The sequence below is a fragment of the Scyliorhinus torazame genome, chromosome 14, assembly GCF_047496885.1.
Source record: "Scyliorhinus torazame isolate Kashiwa2021f chromosome 14, sScyTor2.1, whole genome shotgun sequence".
Taxonomy (NCBI): Eukaryota; Metazoa; Chordata; class Chondrichthyes; order Carcharhiniformes; family Scyliorhinidae; genus Scyliorhinus; species Scyliorhinus torazame.
In genome coordinates, this window is record NC_092720.1 from 173,593,873 (window position 1) to 173,613,425 (window position 19,553).

General features: G+C 40.8%; 4 non-coding genes across 4 annotated transcripts; all 4 read right to left on the bottom strand.

Annotated features, from left to right (window-relative positions):
• Positions 1-254: 254 nt before the first annotated feature.
• trnas-aga (transfer RNA serine (anticodon AGA)) lies at positions 255-336 on the bottom strand. Its single transcript has one exon. It is a non-coding gene; the product is annotated as a tRNA-Ser (tRNA).
• Positions 337-4,183: 3,847 nt separating this feature from the next.
• trnas-aga (transfer RNA serine (anticodon AGA)) lies at positions 4,184-4,265 on the bottom strand. The gene has a single exon. It is a non-coding gene; the product is annotated as a tRNA-Ser (tRNA).
• Positions 4,266-11,067: 6,802 nt separating this feature from the next.
• Positions 11,068-11,149, bottom strand: trnas-aga (transfer RNA serine (anticodon AGA)). Its single transcript has one exon. It is a non-coding gene; the product is annotated as a tRNA-Ser (tRNA).
• Positions 11,150-17,953: 6,804 nt separating this feature from the next.
• On the bottom strand, positions 17,954-18,035 carry trnas-aga (transfer RNA serine (anticodon AGA)). Its single transcript has one exon. It is a non-coding gene; the product is annotated as a tRNA-Ser (tRNA).
• Positions 18,036-19,553: the final 1,518 nt, after the last annotated feature.

The window sequence follows — 19,553 nt, forward strand, 5'->3', positions numbered from 1 at the left end:
CAGAGAGACAAACAGAATCTCGTCTGCATGCAGGCAGACACATTTATAATTAAACATATGTAACTTCAACAAAGGGAGGGGGGAGGGGGTCAGAAAGAAGATCGTCACGAAGTTGGCTAATTGTTGCTGTATTTCTGAAGAATGAGAAAATGATCTCGTGTTGTTGGAAGATGTGGCATATCATTGCGGGTAAAGAATGATTCATGATAAAGGAACTTGGTGAAATGTCAAAATTCCATGAGGAAACGAAGATGCGTAGTCGGCAGGATTCGAACCTGCGCGGGGAAACCCCAATGGATTTCTAGTCCATCGCCTTAACCACTCGGCCACGACTACACGGGATACAGAGTTAGAAATCAGACTTACCAGTCTTCAATATGCTTCTCACAATGGAATTCTCTTACTTTGAGTTGTGATGCTGCATGTTACTGTTTTGTATCATTCTGATGGTTACGTGAATCTGTATTATTCACTTCGACTTCATCTTATTTGATCGGTAAGGTTTCTACCCATTGCTTTCTGTTTTTCAATCACTCCAAAATACATTTATACAGATCGCAGATACACATAAATACAAATCCTTTCCTCCAAAGTTTTAGCTGATTCTCCACAGTCATTCGTGTCCCCTTCATGTGACTTATTTCCTTAACCGCCACCTTCTCAATGGAAATTAGGGATGGACAATAAATGTCCAAGCACCGAAGCCCACATCCCTTGAATGAACTAAATTGTGCTGATATTTTTGCTTGCTGTTTTCAATGTGTTTTTATCTTTTAATTTCTGCATATTAATGTTTTAATTTCAGATAATTGCATTTTTTCCCAGTGGCTTTTGTTCATGTTTCGCAATATTGCAGAAAGTATATTTCAAATACAATTTGGAAATCAGTGTAAGACCGACGGAGGCTTTGAACGGTGAACTGCTTTTAAAAGTGAGCGCTGAGCGTTCAGCGATTTGCTGTGCCCTGAATATCTCATTGGTCATGTTCTTCTGCTGATGTATCACTGAGCGTTGGATCAGTGAAATTTTGACTGAACAGTTTTAAAGTTCAACATGTTTTTAACGTGTACTAATTCTGCATCAAATAAATATTGAGATGTTTACAGATATACAAATTGCATATTTAAGTGTAATTTTTAACACGATACTTTCACAGCTGATAAGCCTGCATTTGTTTTCTATCTCGAGTAATTCCTGTATGAAATGTATTTCATGAGTTGCAAATTGCTTTGGCACACCACGCACGCGTTGGTGAACGGTTACCATTAATTTGTTTCTCAGCGAACAAGGAAAGGGTGTTGTGAAATATATCGAAAGCCTTTCGTCTCCACCTGTCCGGCTCTATCTGACTGTCTATGAGTTCCTTTTTTCGGACCATGTTCGAGCATTTGCAGCTGAATCATTCTACTGATTCCGAATGGTTGGGCTATTATGAGAGCAGAACCTGCGAAGTTCATCGTTCGTGTAGTGGTCAGTATCCCCGCCTGTCACGCGGGAGACCGGGGTTTAATACCCCGACGGGGAGATTTATTTTCTATTACGAGAGTTAAATTGGTGTTCACATTCTTGTCCATCTGCCAAGAAAGCTTACGTTTTTAAAAGATGCTTGTGTTTTGGGTTGTAATGTTTTAATAAGCACAAGCTTACATTGAACAAGTTGCGCATCAAGTTTGGATCTGAATTTCGTTTGTAATACCGGGTGCCAGAGGGAAGGAGAGGTTACGGGAGAGAACACAAATCGAGCGTCAACCTGGGTCCATGATCAAACCGCAAAACTAAGCCGTAGCGTGCTCGTCAAATCTCGGTCTGTTTTTGATAAGTATAAATCAACAACTTAGTAAAGATTTCCCCTGTTACTTCACCAAACCGACTAATGTTGTCTGAATGGCAAAAGTCTCAAATTAATTTCAGAGTAACTATGTAAACATTCAGACCCAACCTGGCAAGAAATCCACCCACCTCCCTAATCAGCTCAAACCACACCCGAGCAGATCTGTATAATTGTGTGATACTGTCCCCTTCAATGACAAGTAGCCATCAGTAAAATAGCCGCAACTTCATTGGAGCTACATATGTTGTGATGTTATATTTGAGATTCGTATATTCGAAATATTATTTTTGGATCCCTGATCCCTCAATGTATGTTTTCAATAGTTTGGACCCAAGCGACGATCTCCGGGGGTACACCTCTAGTCAATGGTCTATAACAATAGGCCTTTGCTAAGAATTGGAAACTGTATGAGAAAACGTTTCCTGCTCATTGCAGACGGAGGTCTCCATGAAAATGTCATTTCACCTTTGTGGCCAAATAATCGGTGCTGTAAAAAGAAAATACTCACGGTGCTTTGAATGTTATCTCGATCTCGAACATTCACTCTGCTTTTATATACTGATTGAAGGGTGCAATGTTTGTTAAAGTGTGCGCAGATATTCAGAATTTCCCGTCTCAGTAAAAGGTTAGGTACGTACATCGTGCAAGAGACAGAAGATTCGCCTGTGAGAGCACGAGTTGTTGGGAGAGACATTACCTGAGTGAGACAGTCTGAGTATATTTCGAAATTTGGAGCAACCGAGGAATTCGGTGAAAAGGGAAAAGAGTTATTATTTTGCTTTGTTTTGTAACTTTTTTTATATTCAGGAAAGTTGTCCTGTTCTGCTGCAGGACAAAGGGTATAAGGAAGAGAGTTGATTGTTAGGCAGTGCGTAAATAGTTTTCGACATTCTAATTGTACAGGAAGGAATGTTAAGATTTCCAGTTTTCAAAAATAATAATGTTCCAATGGCAAATGTATGAGTGGGGATCTCAGTCCTGTGTCTTGCACGGCCTGCACTATGTAGTAATTCATAGACGCTCTTTTGGTTCTGAATTACCACATTTACAGGAAGTGCCACTGATTTCACTAGTTTGACAGTTGTCTGTCAGAGCCTGAGCGTCGACTGGATGCACAGCGGCAGATCCGCGAGACTTTAAGGTTCATGGATAGCGCGTTTTTAGACGTGGTCTCCCCGCAGCTTAAGCAAGTGCAGTCATTGAGGGAATGGGTGATCCGATCAGAAAAAAGGTGCAGGCAGGAAGCCAGGAAAGCACCAGCGTGCAGCTCCTTCAAGAGCCGATGTCTGTGTCAGAAAACGGTGAGAATGATGTTTGTTCTTGGTACTGCAACCAGAACAAATTCACAGCACTATGGTTGGCCCATCTGCACAAGGGGGGAGGAGTAAGAGTGGAAGAGCAATTGTGGTCAGGGGCTCAATAGTGAGGGGCGCAGGCAGGCGTTCTGCAGTCACAAACACGTCTCCAGAATGCTGTGTTACATCCCTGGAGGTAGGATCGTGGATGTCACTGAATGGCTGCAGGACACTCTGAAGGGGGAGCGTGAACAGTCCGATGTGCTGGATCACATTAGTACCAATGAAATAGGCAGAAAGAGGCAGATAGGTGTGACATCATATTGGTTATTTCTGTTTATAAATTAAGAAATCGTGTTTAGAAGCAGTGGGATCTCACGAGAACGTTTAGCGATAAAGAGTACTGCTGGTCACCACTCATCACGGACACGAGAATGGGCGCAAAAGCTGCGTCCTGGTAGTCTTTCAATAATCAAATACTTCAGTTATGAGAAGCAGTTGACGAATACGGATTGTTGTACTTGGAAAATGAACGATTAGATGATTACTTAATAGTGACTTTCCAAATGCTGAGCAATTCGGAGAGTAAACAGTTTCTCGGCGTGTAACTCAATAACTTGGATGTGAATTTAAATTCATTGACAGAAGATGTGGAACGGACAGGATCAAAGACACCATTTTCACTCAGAGTTGGTTGTCAGTAGAAGTGCTGGAATGCAATTTCAGACATAATTTTAAAAGTAAAAGTATTGGAAGAAAGAAATCTTCCAGAACAATGGCTGGAAATATTGCACACAGAGAGACAAACAGAATCTCGTCTGCATGCAGGCAGACACATTTATAATTAAACGTATGTAACTTCAACAAAGGAGAGGGAGGGGGGGGGGGGGGGTCAGAAAGAAAATCGTCAAGAAGTTGGCTGATTGTTGCTGTATTTCTGAAGAATGAGAAAATGATCTCGTGTTGTTGGAAGATGTGGCATATCATTGCGGGTAAAGAATGATTCATGATAAAGGAACTTGGTGAAATGTCAAAATTCCATGAGGAAACGAAGATGCGTAGTCGGCAGGATTCGAACCTGCGCGGGGAAACCCCAATGGATTTCTAGTCCATCGCCTTAACCACTCGGCCACGACTACACGGGATACAGAGTTAGAAATCAGACTTACCAGTCTTCAATATGCTTCTCACAATGGAATTCTCTTACTTTGAGTTGTGATGCTGCATGTTACTGTTTTGTATCATTCTGATGGTTACGTGAATCTGTATTATTCACTTCGACTTCATCTTATTTGATCGGTAAGGTTTCTACCCATTGCTTTCTGTTTTTCAATCACTCCAAAATACATTTATACAGATCGCAGATACACATAAATACAAATCCTTTCCTCCAAAGTTTTAGCTGATTCTCCACAGGCATTCGTGTCCCCTTCATGTGACTTATTTCCTTTACCGCCACCTTCTCAATGGAAATTAGGGATGGACAATAAATGTCCAAGCACCGAAGCCCACATCCCTTGAATGAACTAAATTGTGCTGATATTTTTGCTTGCTGTTTTCAATGTGTTTTTATCTTTTAATTTCTGCATATTAATGTTTTAATTTCAGATAATTGCATTTTTCCCCAGTGGCTTTTGTTCATGTTTCGCAATATTGCAGAAAGTATATTTCAAATACAATTTGGAAATCAGTGTAAGACCGACGGAGGCTTTGAACGGTGAACTGTTTTAAAAGTGAGCGCTCAGCGTTCAGCATTTTGCTGTGCCCTGAATATCTCATTGGTCATGTTCTTCTGCTGATGTATCACTGAGCGTTGGATCAGTGAAATTTTGACTGAACAGTTTTAAAGTTCAACATGTTTTTAACGTGTACTAATTCTGCATCAAATAAATATTGAGATGTTTACAGATATACAAATTGCATATTTAAGTGTAATTTTTAACACGACACTTTCACATCTGATAAACCTGCATTTGTTTTCTATCTCGAGTAATTCCTGTATCAAATGTATTTCATGAGTTGCAAATTGCTTTGGGACACCATGCATGCGTTGGTGAACGGTTACCATTAATTTGTTTCTCATCGAACAAGGATAGGGTGTTGTGAAATATATCGAAATCCTTCCGTCTCCACCTGTCCGGCTCTATCTGACTGTCTATGAGTTCCTTTTTTCGGACCATATTCGAGCACTTGCAGCTGAATCATACTACTGATTCCGAATGGTTGGGCTATTATGAGAGCAGAACCTGCGAAGTTCATCGTTCGTGTAGTGGTCAGTATCCCCGCCTGTCACGCGGGAGACCGGGGTTTAATACCCCGACGGGGAGATTTATTTTCTATTACGAGAGTTAAATTGGTGTTCACATTCTTGTCCATCTGCCAAGAAAGCTTACGTTTTTAAAAGATGCAACCACTAAAGCTTTTTTATCTGCGCAATCTAAGAACACATCAATTCATCACAATGGGTCCTTATACCCCTGCATTCACACGACATACCTGGATGCTTCACCCGATGCCGGTGTTATGTAGCTCCATTGTGTACCTTGTGTTGCTCTATTATGTATTTTCTTTTAACTTCTTTTCTTTTCATGTACTTAAGGGTCCGTTGAGTTGCTCGCAGAAAATACTTTTCACTGTACCTCGATACACGTGACAATAAAAAAATTCAATCCAATTCAGCAGGTCAAAGGAAATGTGGAAGGGGATGGTACTATCGCGGCCGATTGCTTCAGGCGATGCATTGCAAATCTATTGGTGTTCCTGCCAATTCTGACAAATGTGCTTCATTTCCCCCCCTCAAACTGTTTCAATATTTCAAGTTTATTGGAGATAATCAGTCGTGACACGGAATACGATCCACCTCTGCCTCAATAATATCCCAAGTTTCTGCCTCCATCGTCTTTTGCCGGAAGAGATTTCCTAAGAGTTACGGACATCTGAGAAGAATGGAAATCGTTTCAGCTCCATTTGAAATGGATAAACCCTCATTTTTAAACAATCTGCCCTAGTCTTGGTTTTCCCGCAAGTGCGAACAATTTCTGCGAATTCACCCTGTCAAGACCTCAAGGAAAAAAAAGAAATCCAAGATGGCGCCGGAGCTAGGCGACTTCTTGCAACCTATGCCCAGCATACGCTCTAATTTTATATTTTACAAAAGTTTGAGGTCACGTACCAACCGACTCACGAGCAGCGTTTTCCTTGCTGCCATCAGACTTTTGAATGGACCTACCTCGTATTAAGTTGATTTTTCTCTACATCGGAGCTATGACTGTAACGTTAAATTCTTAGTTGCTCCTTCCTTCCCTGTGTACGATATGTATTGTCTGTATAGCATGCAAGAAACAACACTTTTCACTGTATACTAATACATGTGACAATAATAAATCAAATCAAATCAAATGAAAACCTCTCAGAATCTTTTGTTTCATTCTGTTCGTCTCTTACTCTTCTACACTCCAAAGCATGCACACCTAACGTGTCCAACTTCTCTTCATCCACAAACATCTCTGAACAGATTAAAATTCACTTACGTCCTTGCAGGAAAAAATGACCAATACTGTAGGCGACATTGCCGATGTGGCCTCTATAGAATTCGGCATTAATTATTTATATAAGGGATGCAGCGAAGCCAGCATTTTTGCTGCTCAGATGGCGAAGTGCCTTCTTGAAGCGCTGCAGTCCATGAGGTGCAGTTACACCCACAGTGCTGTTACACCCACAGTGCTGTTGAAGGAGAGAGTTTCAGGATTACACACAGCGACAGTGTAGCAACTGCGGTACATTTCCAAGTCAGAATGGTAAAACTATGTACTCAATTCCTCTGTGTTCCGTTCCGTTCGCAATAAACATCCTATTCGCTTTCCAACCCGTTCAATTCACTGCAATGGGCAGGTTTTATTAGGGCGTTGAGTTTTGCCCAGCTACACCAGTTATACTCAAAATTGCTTCCCCCTTGTGTGGCCTTCATGGGCGATTTCAATCACTTTCAGCCTGACTTGCTTTCTTTTACTTTGAAACGAGACATCTTACCAGTAATACACAGGAAAGTATATCTTAAAAGGGGTTTTCTGCTGCAGGGTTGGATTCGTAATGTTGCAATACGGCAGCCAGGAATTATGAATTTGTGATAATTAATTCCATGATATCCAGTTAGTGAATGAAAGAGAGCATCATAAAAATGCTCCTCCATGATCAGAATCAATTTGTGCTTCGCTAAAGCGTGAACGGTGAAAATTAAATGGAGATTCACAGGCAGCGATGGCGTGCATTGTATCTACACATCCAGGCATAGAATAAATTTGAATTAGTCCCTTTGAACACCATGGCTGAATATATGGATTAAGCAACATTGAATTCAATTTTGTTTTAAATTCTTACTCGTAAAGCATTTTTGTGTGAGATTACTGGGGAACATTTGATTCAGCCAAGTATTCCCCGGAACCAAGGCACATTAACCAAAATTGCGCAGCTCGGAAGCCATTGGGAACGAAGCAAAAGCAGCGTCGCTCAGTGGGATCCAGCCACCAACATTTCGGTAAACAGCCGAACGCGCTAACCGATTGCGTCACAGAGATAGGCTTTGCTAATTCCAAACAATGAAAAATATATGGGAAGACAAAGAGTCGACAGATGCTGTCAGACCTTCCGAGATTGTCCAGTATTTTCTGTATTTGATAAGGATTGTTGTATTTGGAGCGAGAAAGGAATAACAGCTGTGCGCATCATTAAGTTAATTTTAACTTGCAGTATGTTAGGGGGAAAGAAAATTACACTTTTTTCAATGCAAGTGTTTTTTGTTATCGCGCGTGACTAGGTTTGTGATTCAGGAATCCATATAAACTTGCACTATGCATGAAATGAATGTGTACACTTTATTGGTTTTGCGGGTATAAGTAGCTTCACTAATCTACTTTTTAAAAAGGTTAAGTAACTCACCCCAAGTAACTAGAAGGAAACATACAAAATGGCATCTGAATACAATCACTGATCGGGTCTGATTTAATAAGGATACTGTTCTAGTTGATTAAGTCTGAAATGTTGGATATCAATCACAAGGAGATGACAGCAAATTCCCTCCATCCTAAACAAGTGAGCAAGGCAGATATAAAAACACAATTTTATCTTTGCAAGAAGTCAAGGAAACAAACGTTAATGAGAGGGATGGTTCCACAAGAAATTGACTTTAGAAGGCCAGTCAGGGGACAATAGAAAATTACATCGATAGATGATCATCACCCTCAAGAATCCGTTTGGAAACAAATTATGCCTATCTAAACCAATCACAAATAGATCACGTAGCCCTTAATCAATTAAGAACACTGCTCTCACTTAGGGCACTTAGAATGCAATAGCATCATTGATCTTGCTGTGTGTTTTGGGTTGTAATGTTTTAATAAGCACAAGCTTACATTGAACAAGTTGCGCATCAAGTTTGGATCTGAATTTCGTTTGTAATACCGGGTGCCAGAGGGAAGGAGAGGTTACGGGAGAGAACACAAATCGAGCGTCAACCTGGGTCCATGATCAAACCGCAAAACTAAGCCGTAGCGTGCTCGTCAAATCTCGGTCTGTTTTTGATAAGTATAAATCAACAACTTAGTAAAGATTTCCCCTGTTACTTCACCAAACCGACTAATGTTGTCTGAATGGCAAAAGTCTCAAATTAATTTCAGAGTAACTATGTAAACATTCAGACCCAACCTGGCAAGAAATCCACCCACCTCCCCAATCAGCTCAAACCACACCCGAGCAGATCTGTATAATTGTGTGATACTGTCCCCTTCAATGACAAGTAGCCATCGGTAAAATAGCCGCAACTTCATTGGAGCTACATATGTTGTGATGTTATATTTGAGATTCGTATATTCGAAATATTATTTTTGGATCCCTGATCCCTCAATGTATGTTTTCAATAGTTTGGACCCAAGCGACGATCTCCGGGGGTACACCTCTAGTCAATGGTCTATAACAATAGGCCTTTGCTAAGAATTGGAAACTGTATGAGAAAACGTTTCCTGCTCATTGCAGATGGAGGTCTCCATGAAAATGTCATTTCACCTTTGTGGCCAAATAATCGGTGCTGTAAAAAGAAAATACTCACGGTGCTTTGAATGTTATCTAGATCTCGAATATTCACTCTGCTTTTATATACTGATTGAAGGGTGCAATGTTTGTTAAAGTGTGCGCAGATATTCAGAATTTCCCGTCTCAGTAAAAGGTTAGGTACGTACATCGTGCAAGAGACAGAAGATTCGCCTGTGAGAGCACGAGTTGTTGGGAGAGACATTACCTGAGTGAGACAGTCTGAGTATATTTCGAAATTTGGAGCAACCGAGGAATTCGGTGAAAAGGGAAAAGAGTTATTATTTTGCTTTGTTTTGTAACTTTTTTTATATTCAGGAAAGTTGTCCTGTTCTGCTGCAGGACAAAGGGTATAAGGAAGAGAGTTGATTGTTAGGCAGTGCGTAAATAGTTTTCGACATTCTAATTGTACAGGAAGGAATGTTAAGATTTCCAGTTTTCAAAAATAATAATGTTCCAATGGCAAATGTATGAGTGGGGATCTCAGTCCTGTGTCTTGCACGGCCTGCACTATGTAGTAATTCATAGACGCTCTTTTGGTTCTGAATTACCACATTTACAGGAAGTGCCACTGATTTCACTAGTTTGACAGTTGTCTGTCAGAGCCTGAGCGTCGACTGGATGCACAGCGGCAGATCCGCGAGACTTTAAGGTTCATGGATAGCGCGTTTTTAGACGTGGTCTCCCCGCAGCTTAAGCAAGGGCAGTCATTGAGGGAATGGGTGATCCGATCAGAAAAAAGGTGCAGGCAGGAAGCCAGGAAAGCACCAGCGTGCAGCTCCTTCAAATGCCGATGTCTGTGTCAGATAACGGTGAGAATGATGTTTGTTCTTGGTACTGCAACCAGAACAAATTCACAGCACTATGGTTGGCCCATCTGCACAAGGGGGGAGGAGTAAGAGTGGAAGAGCAATTGTGGTCAGGGGCTCAATAGTGAGGGGCGCAGGCAGGCGTTCTGCAGTCACAAACACGTCTCCAGAATGCTGTGTTACATCCCTGGAGGTAGGATCGTGGATGTCACTGAATGGCTGCAGGACACTCTGAAGGGGGAGCGTTGACAGTCCGATGTGCTGGATCACATTAGTACCAATGATATAGGCAGAAAGAGGCAGATAGGTGTGACATCATATTGGTTATTTCTGTTTATAAATTAAGAAATCGTGTTTAGAAGCAGTGGGATCTCACGAGAACGTTTAGCGATAAAGAGTACTGCTGGTCACCACTCATCACGGACACGAGAATGGGCGCAAAAGCTGCGTCCTGGTAGTCTTTCAATAATCAAATACTTCAGTTATGAGAAGCAGTTGACGAATACGGATTGTTGTACTTGGAAAATGAACGATTAGATGATTACTTAATAGTGACTTTCCAAATGCTGAGCAATTCGGAGAGTAAACAGTTTCTCGGCGTGTAACTCAATAACTTGGATGTGAATTTAAATTCATTGACAGAAGATGTGGAACGGACAGGATCAAAGACACCATTTTCACTCAGAGTTGGTTGTCAGTAGAAGTGCTGGAATGCAATTTCAGACATAATTTTAAAAGTAAAAGTATTGGAAGAAAGAAATCTTCCAGAACAATGGCTGGAAATATTGCACACAGAGAGACAAACAGAATCTCGTCTGCATGCAGGCAGACACATTTATAATTAAACGTATGTAACTTCAACAAAGGAGAGGGAGGGGGGGGGGGGTCAGAAAGAAAATCGTCACGAAGTTGGCTGATTGTTGCTGTATTTCTGAAGAATGAGAAAATGATCTCGTGTTGTTGGAAGATGTGGCATATCATTGCGGGTAAAGAATGATTCATGATAAAGGAACTTGGTGAAATGTCAAAATTCCATGAGGAAACGAAGATGCGTAGTCGGCAGGATTCGAACCTGCGCGGGGAAACCCCAATGGATTTCTAGTCCATCGCCTTAACCACTCGGCCACGACTACACGGGATACAGAGTTAGAAATCAGACTTACCAGTCTTGAATATGCTTCTCACAATGGAATTCTCTTACTTTGAGTTGTGATGCTGCATGTTACTGTTTTGTATCATTCTGATGGTTACGTGAATCTGTATTATTCACTTCGACTTCATCTTATTTGATCGGTAAGGTTTCTACCCATTGCTTTCTGTTTTTCAATCACTCCAAAATACATTTATACAGATCGCAGATACACATAAATACAAATCCTTTCCTCCAAAGTTTTAGCTGATTCTCCACAGGCATTCGTGTCCCCTTCATGTGACTTATTTCCTTTACCGCCACCTTCTCAATGGAAATTAGGGATGGACAATAAATGTCCAAGCACCGAAGCCCACATCCCTTGAATGAACTAAATTGTGCTGATATTTTTGCTTGCTGTTTTCAATGTGTTTTTATCTTTTAATTTCTGCATATTAATGTTTTAATTTCAGATAATTGCATTTTTTCCCAGTGGCTTTTGTTCATGTTTCGCAATATTGCAGAAAGTATATTTCAAATACAATTTGGAAATCAGTGTAAGACCGACGGAGGCTTTGAACGGTGAACTGTTTTAAAAGTGAGCGCTCAGCGTTCAGCATTTTGCTGTGCCCTGAATATCTCATTGGTCATGTTCTTCTGCTGATGTATCACTGAGCGTTGGATCAGTGAAATTTTGACTGAACAGTTTTAAAGTTCAACATGTTTTTAACGTGTACTAATTCTGCATCAAATAAATATTGAGATGTTTACAGATATACAAATTGCATATTTAAGTGTAATTTTTAACACGATACTTTCACATCTGATAAACCTGCATTTGTTTTCTATCTCGAGTAATTCCTGTATCAAATGTATTTCATGAGTTGCAAATTGCTTTGGGACACCATGCACGCGTTGGTGAACGGTTACCATTAATTTGTTTCTCATCGAACAAGGATAGGGTGTTGTGAAATATATCGAAATCCTTCCGTCTCCACCTGTCCGGCTCTATCTGACTGTCCATGAGTTCCTTTTTTCGGACCATATTCGAGCACTTGCAGCTGAATCATACTACTGATTCCGAATGGTTGGGCTATTATGAGAGCAGAACCTGCGAAGTTCATCGTTCGTGTAGTGGTCAGTATCCCCGCCTGTCACGCGGGAGACCGGGGTTTAATACCCCGACGGGGAGATTTATTTTCTATTACGAGAGTTAAATTGGTGTTCACATTCTTGTCCATCTGCCAAGAAAGCTTACGTTTTTAAAAGATGCAACCACTAAAGCTTTTTTATCTGCGCAATCTAAGAACACATCAATTCATCACAATGGGTCCTTATACCCCTGCATTCACACGACATACCTGGATGCTTCACCCGATGCCGGTGTTATGTAGCTCCATTGTGTACCTTGTGTTGCTCTATTATGTATTTTCTTTTAACTTCTTTTCTTTTCATGTACTTAAGGATCCGTTGAGTTGCTCGCAGAAAATACTTTTCACTGTACCTCGATACACGTGACAATAAAAAAATTCAATCCAATTCAGCAGGTCAAAGGAAATGTGGAAGGGGATGGTACTATCGTGGCCGATTGCTTCAGGCGATGCATTGCAAATCTACTGGTGTTCCTGCCAATTCTGACAAATGTGCTTCATTTCCCCCCCTCAAACTGTTTCAATATTTCAAGTTTATTGGAGATAATCAGTCGTGACACGGAATACGATCCACCTCTGCCTCAATAATATCCCAAGTTTCTGCCTCCATCGTCTTTTGCCGGAAGAGATTTCCTAAGAGTTACGGACATCTGAGAAGAATGGAAATCGTTTCAGCTCCATTTGAAATGGATAAACCCTCATTTTTAAACAATCTGCCCTAGTCTTGGTTTTCCCGCAAGTGCGAACAATTTCTGCGAATTCACCCTGTCAAGACCTCAAGAAAAAAAAAGAAACCCAAGAAGGCGCCGGAGCTAGGCGACTTCTTGCAACCTATGCCCAGCATACGCTCTAATTTTATATTTTACAAAAGTTTGAGGTCACGTACCAACCGACTCACGAGCAGCGTTTTCCTTGCTGCCATCAGACTTTTGAATGGACCTACCTCGTATTAAGTTGATTTTTCTCTACATCGGAGCTATGACTGTAACGTTAAATTCTTAGTCGCTCCTTCCTTCCCTGTGTACGATATGTATTGTCTGTATAGCATGCAAGAAACAACACTTTTCACTGTATACCAATACATGTGACAATAATAAATCAAATCAAATTAAATGAAAACCTCTCAGAATCTTTTGTTTCATTCTGTTCGTCTCTTACTCTTCTAAACTCCAAAGCATGCGCACCTAACGTGTCCAACTTCTCTTCATCCACAAACATCTCTGAACAGATTAAAATTCACTTACGTCCTTGCAGGAAAAAATGACCAATACTGTAGGCGACATTGCCGATGTGGCCTCTGTAGAATTTGGCATTAATTATTTATATAAGGGATGCAGCGAAGCCAGCATTTTTGCTGCTCAGATGGCGAAGTGCCTTCTTGAAGCGCTGCAGTCCATGAGGTGCAGTTACACCCACAGTGCTGTTACACCCACAGTGCTGTTGAAGGAGAGAGTTTCAGGATTACACACAGCGACAGTGTAGCAACTGCGGTACATTTCCAAGTCAGAATGGTAAAACTATGTACTCAATTCCTCTGTGTTCCGTTCCGTTCGCAATAAACATCCTATTCGCTTTCCAACCCGTTCAATTCACTGCAATGGGCAGGTTTTATTAGGGCGTTGAGTTTTGCCCAGCTACACCAGTTATACTCAAAATTGCTTCCCCCTTGTGTGACCTTCATGGGCGATTTCAATCACTTTCAGCCTGACTTGCTTTCTTTTACTTTGAAACGAGACATCTTACCAGTAATACACAGGAAAGTATATCTTAAAAGGGGTTTTCTGCTGCAGGGTTGGATTCGTAATGTTGCAATACGGCAGCCAGGAATTATGAATTTGTGATAATTAATTCCATGATATCCAGTTAGTGAATGAAAGAGAGCATCATAAAAATGCTCCTCCATGATCAGAATCAATTTGTGCTTCGCTAAAGCGTGAACGGTGAAAACTAAATGGAGATTCACAGGCAGCGATGGCGTGCATTGTATCGAGACATCCAGGCATAGAATAAATTTGAATTAGTCCCTTTGAACACCATGGCTGAATATATGGATTAAGCAACATTGAATTCAATTTTGTTTTAAATTCTTACTCGTAAAGCATTTTTGTGTGAGATTACTGGGGAACATTTGATTCAGCCAAGTATTCCCCGGAACCAAGGCACATTAACCAAAATTGCGCAGCTCGGAAGCCATTGGGAACGAAGCAAAAGCAGCGTCGCTCAGTGGGATCCAGCCACCAACATTTCGGTAAACAGCCGAACGCGCTAACCGATTGCGTCACAGAGATAGGCTTTGCTAATTCCAAACAATGAAAAATATATGGGAAGACAAAGAGTCGACAGATGCTGTCAGACCTTCCGAGATTGTCCAGTATTTTCTGTATTTGATAAGGATTGTTGTATTTGGAGCGAGAAAGGAATAACAGCTGTGCGCATCATTAAGTTAATTTTAACTTGCAGTATGTTAGGGGGAAAGAAAATTACACTTTTTTCAATGCAAGTGTTTTTTGTTATCGCGCGTGACTAAGTTTGTGATTCAGGAATCCATATAAACTTGCACTATGCATGAAATGAATGTGTACACTTTATTGGTTTTGCGGGTATAAGTAGCTTCACTAATCTACTTTTTAAAAAAATTAAGTAACTCACCCCAAGTAACTAGAAGGAAACATACAAAATGGCATCTGAATACAATCACTGATCGGGTCTGATTTAATAAGGATACTGTTCTAGTTGATTAAGTCTGAAATGTTGGATATCAATCACAAGGAGATGACAGCAAATTCCGTCCATCCTAAACAAGTGAGCAAGGCAGATATAAAAACACAATTTTATCTTTGCAAGAAGTCAAGGAAACAAACGTTAATGAGAGGGATGGTTCCACAAGAAATTGACTTTAGAAGGCCAGTCAGGGGACAATAGAAAATTACATCGATAGATGATCATCACCCTCAAGAATCCGTTTGGAAACAAATTATGCCTATCTAAACCAATCACAAATAGATCACGTAGCCCTTAATCAATTAAGAACCCTACTCTCACTTAGGACACTTAGAATGCAATAGCATCATTGATCTTGCTATGTGTTTTGGGTTGTAATGTTTTAATAAGCACAAGCTTACATTGAACAAGTTGCGCATCAAGTTTGGATCTGAATTTCGTTTGTAATACCGGGTGCCAGAGGGAAGGAGAGGTTACGGGAGAGAACACAAATCGAGCGTCAACCTGGGTCCATGATCAAACCGCAAAACTAAGCCGTAGCGTGCTCGTCAAATCTCGGTCTGTTTTTGATAAGTATAAATCAACAACTTAGTAAAGATTTCCCCTGTTACTTCACCAAACCGACTAATGTTGTCTGAATGGCAAAAGTCTCAAATTAATTTCAGAGTAACTATGTAAACATTCAGACCCAACCTGGCAAGAAATCCACCCACCTCCCCAATCAGCTCAAACCACACCCGAGCAGATCTGTATAATTGTGTGATACTGTCCCCTTCAATGACAAGTAGCCATCGGTAAAATAGCCGCAACTTCATTGGAGCTACATATGTTGTGATGTTATATTTGAGATTCGTATATTCGAAATATTATTTTTGGATCCCTGATCCCTCAATGTATGTTTTCAATAGTTTGGACCCAAGCGACGATCTCCGGGGGGGGGGGGGGGGCACCTCTAGTCAATGGTCTATAACAATAGGCCTTTGCTAAGAATTGGAAACTGTATGAGAAAACGTTTCCTGCTCATTGCAGACGGAGGTCTCCGTGAAAACTTGATTCCACCTTTGTGGCCAAATAATCGGTGCTGTAAAAAGAAAATACTCACGGTGCTTTGAATGTTATTTCGATCTCGAACATTCACTCTGCTTTTATATACTGATTGAAAGGTGCAATGTTTGTTAAAGTGTGTGCAGATATTCAGAATTTCCCGTCTCAGTAAAAGGTTAGGTACGTACATCGTGCAAGAGACAGAAGATTCGCCTGTGAGAGCACGAGTTGTTGGGAAGACATTACCTGAGTGAGACAGTCTGAGTATATTTGGAAATTTGGAGCAAGCGAGGAATTCGGTGAAAAGGGAAAAGAGTTATTATTTTGCTTTGTTTTGTAACTTTTTTTATATTCAGGAAAGTTGTCCTGTTCTGCTGCAGGACAAAGGGTATAAGGAAGAGAGTTGATTGTTAGGCAGTCCGTAAATAGTTTTCGACATTCTAATTGTACAGGAAGGAATATTAATATTTCCAGTTTTCAAAAATAATAATGTTCCAATGGCAAATGTGTGAGTGGGGATCTCAGTCCTGTGTCTTGCACGGCCTGCACTATGTAGTAATTCATAGACGCTCTTTTGGTTCTGAATTACCACATTTACAGGAAGTGCCACTGATTTCACGAGTTTGACAGTTGTCTGTCAGAGCCTGAGCGTCGACTGGATGCACAGCGGCAGATCCGCGAAACTTTAAGGTTCATGGATAGCGCGTTTTTAGACGTGGTCTCCCCGCAGCTTAAGCAAGTGCAGTCATTGAGGGAATGGGTGACCCGATCAGAAAAAAGGGGCAGGCAGGAAACCAGGAAAGCACCAGCGAGCTCCTTCAAGAGCCGATGTCTGTCTCAGAAAACAGTGAGAATAATGTTTGTTCTTGGTACTGCAACCAGAACAAATTCACAGCATTATGGTTAGCCCACCTGCACAAGGGGGAGGAGTAAGCGTGGAAGAACAATTGTGGTCAGGGACTCAATAGTGAGGGGCGCAGACAGGCGTTTTGCAGTCACAGATAAGTCTCCAGAATGCTGCGTTAAATCCCTAGAGCTAGGATCAAGATGTCACTGAATCGCAGCACGGCAATCTGAAGGGGGAGCGTGAACAGTCCGATGTGCTGGTTCACATTGGTTCCAATGATATAGGCAGAAATAGGAATATAGGTATGACATCATATTGGTTATTTTTGTTTATAAATTAAGAAATCGTATTTAGAAGCAGTGGGATCTCACGAGAACGTTTCGCGCGCGATAAAGAGTCCTGCTGGTCACCACTCATCACGGACACGAGAATGGCCACCAAACCTGCTTCCTGGGAGTGTTTCAATAATGAAATACTTCGGTTCTGTGAAGTAGTTGACGAATACGGATTGCTGCACTTGGAAAATGAACGATTAGAAGATTACTTTATCGTGGCTTTCCAAATGCTGAGCAGTCCGGAGAGAGTAAACAGGCTCTCGGCGTGTAACTCAATAACTTGGGTGTGAATTCAAATTCATTGACAGAAGATGTGGAGCAGACGGGATCAAAGACACAATTTTCACTCAGAGTTGGTTGTCAGTAGAAGTGATAGAATGCAATTTCAGGCATAATTTTAGAAGTAAATGCATTGGAAGAACCAGATCTTCCACAAAAATGGCTGGTAATATTACACACAGAGAGGCAAACAGAATCTCATCTGCATGCAGGCAGACACATTTATAATTAAACATATGTAACTTCAACAAAGGGAGAGGGGGTGGTCAGAAAGAAGATTGTCAAGAAGTTGGCTGATTGTTGCTGTATTTTTGAAGAATGAGAAAAAGATCGCGTGCTGTTGGAAGGCGTGGCATATCATTGCGGGTAAAGAATGATTCATGATAAAGGAACTTGGTGAATTGTTAAAATCGCCTGAGAAAATGAAGATGCGTAGTCGGCAGGATTCGAACCTGCGCGGGGAAACCCCAATGGATTTCTAGTCCATCGCCTTAACCACTCGGCCACGACTACGTAGCGTATAGTGTTAGAATTCAGACTTACCAGTCTTGAAAATACTTCTCACAATGGAATTCTTACTTTGAGTTGTAATGCTGCATGTTGCTGTTTTGTATCATTCTGATGGTTACGTGAATCTATTATTCATTTCGACTTCATCTTATTTGATCTGTAACGTTTCTTTCTTCCTATTTGTTTCTGTTTTTCAATCACTCCAAAATACATTTATACAGATCGCAGATACACATAAATACAGTTCCTTTCCTCCAAAGCTTTAGCTGATTCTCCACGGGCATTCGTGTCCCCTTTATTTGACATATTTCCTTTACCGCCACCTTCTCAATGGAAATTAGGGATGGACTATAAATGTCCTAGCCACCGAAGCCCACAACCCTTTAGTGAATGAAATTGTGCTGATATTTTTGCTTGCTGGTTTCAAAATGTTATTAACTTTTAATTCTGCATATTAATGTTTTAATTTCAGATAATTGCATGTTCTCCCAGTCGTTTTTGTTCGTGTTTCGCAATATTGAGAAAGTATATTTCAAATACAATTTGGAGATCAGTGTAAGACCGACGGAGGCTTTGAACGGTTAAATGCTTTTAAAAGTGAGCGCTGAACGTTCAGCGTTTTGCTGTGCCCTGAATATCTCATTGGTCATGTTCTTCTGCTTAGGCGTCACTGAGCGTTGGATCAGTGACATTTTGACTGAACTGTTTTAAAGTTCAACATTTTTTTAACGTGTACGGAATCTGCATCAAATAAATATTGAGATGTTTACAGATATACAAATTGCATATTTAAGTGTAATTTTTAATATGACACTTTCACTGCATTTGTTTTCTATCTCGAGTAATTCCTATATTAAAAGTATTGCATCAGGTGCAAATTGCTTTGGGACACCACGCACGCGTTGGTGAACGGTTACCATTAATTTGTTTCTCATCGAACAAGGATAGGGTGTTGTGAAATATATCGAAAACCTTCCGTCTCCACCTGTCCGGCTCTAGATGACTGTCTATGAATTCCTTTTTCCGACCATGTTCGAGCACTTGCAGCTGAATCATTCCACTGATTCCGAATGGTAAGGCTATTATGAGAGCTGAACGTGCGAAGTTCATCGTTAGTGTTAGTGTCCCCGCCTGTGACGCGGCAGACCGTGGTTTAATTTCCCGATGGGGAGATTTATTTTCTACTCTGAGAGTTAAATTGGTGTTCACATTCTTGTCCATCTGCCAAGAAAGCTTACGATTTTAAAAGATGCAACCACTAAAGCTTTTTTATCTATGCAATCTGAGAACACATCAGTTCATCACAATTGATCCTTATACCCCTGTATTAACACGACATACCTGGATGCTTCACCCGATGCCAATGTTATGTAATTCCATTGTGGACCTTGTGTTGCTCTATTATGTATTTTCTTTTAACTTCTTTTCTTTTCATGTACTTAATGATCCGTTGAGTTGTTCGCAGAAAAATACTTTACACTGTACATCGGTACACGTGGCAATACAAAAATCCAACCCAAT